This window comes from Pteropus vampyrus, unplaced genomic scaffold, assembly GCF_000151845.1.
Source record: "Pteropus vampyrus isolate Shadow unplaced genomic scaffold, Pvam_2.0 Scaffold264, whole genome shotgun sequence".
NCBI lineage: Eukaryota > Metazoa > Chordata > Mammalia > Chiroptera > Pteropodidae > Pteropus > Pteropus vampyrus.
The window spans coordinates 981,739-982,868 of record NW_011889045.1 but is presented as its reverse complement, the minus strand read 5'-3'; positions in this window follow the sequence as shown (position 1 = coordinate 982,868).

The following is a 1,130-nucleotide window of genomic DNA, read 5'->3' as shown; positions in this document are numbered from 1 at the left end:
GGCTGGGCGTTTTCCAACCCACCAATGTGGGTTACCAATGTGGAACACCTTCTTGGGTTGTTACTTTTACATGAGGCACCCTACGATAATATTTCACATTAAGACAAATCATATAAATTTAAAGCAGAGGCTGCAGATTACGGCACCAGGGGTGGGAGCAGCGAGCGCTGAGCTGCCCGTGGCCTCTCGCGGGGCAGCGCTGGTCCCTCCCTCGCGTGCAGGTGCAGACCGCCCGTCAGGGCATGAGGCAGGGCCCTCGGCCTGGCGCCTGTCGCTTCTTTTCAAAGATGCCGCCTGGTTCCAGTCGCTGTCCGAACGTGTGCTCTGTTCACAAGCTGCCCCTGTGGTGACTCATTCATTGATTTAGAAAAATAACAAGTAACCAAATACATCTAAGCACCTGTCGAGGCGCGAGTTGCTGTCTGGGAGCCGAGAGGAGCTATGTGCGCATGGCCAGGACACAGTTTACGACGGTCGGCGATGGAGCGGCCCACGTGAAACGACTGTGCCCCGCCCCAGCTCTGGTTCACGCCGACCTTCACATGCGCTGGCCGCGTGTGCACATTGAAGGTGCACGGGGTGCTGTGACACGTATGCACCCGGGGACCACAGCCAAGCCCGCCGAGACCATGTCCTTGCACAGGACGCTCTGTGCAGTGACAGCAGCCGGAAGCCCTTCGCTCAGCCAGGGTCCGGGACCTGTGACCGTGCTGTGACCCTGCGTCCTGCAGCGCATTCCGCTCGGTCCCCTCCTCCCTGGCGACTGCATCCCTTCTGCGCGTTCATATCAAATGTTTCTACTTAACATAAACACGTGGGCCTCGCGGCCAGGTGTCCCTGGAGGACAGATGCGGGACATCGAGCAGCTGTCGGTCCATCTGTCCAGCATCCCGCCGGCCTCCGCGCCCTGGGGAGACACTGGGTGTGGCTGGGAAGCCTCTGCTGGCTGGAAACCTCCCGTATTGTGTGTATCAAAGTACAATTTTTGAAAAGTATTTTCCTTTCTGTCCGGAAGTCGCAGAGCAGCTGCTGGCATTTACTTACCTTCCGTGCTGGCAGCTCTCTTCTCGTTGGCTTTGAAATTCATTTTCTTTATCTTGACACAAAGACCCAAAATATGACTTTTTTTT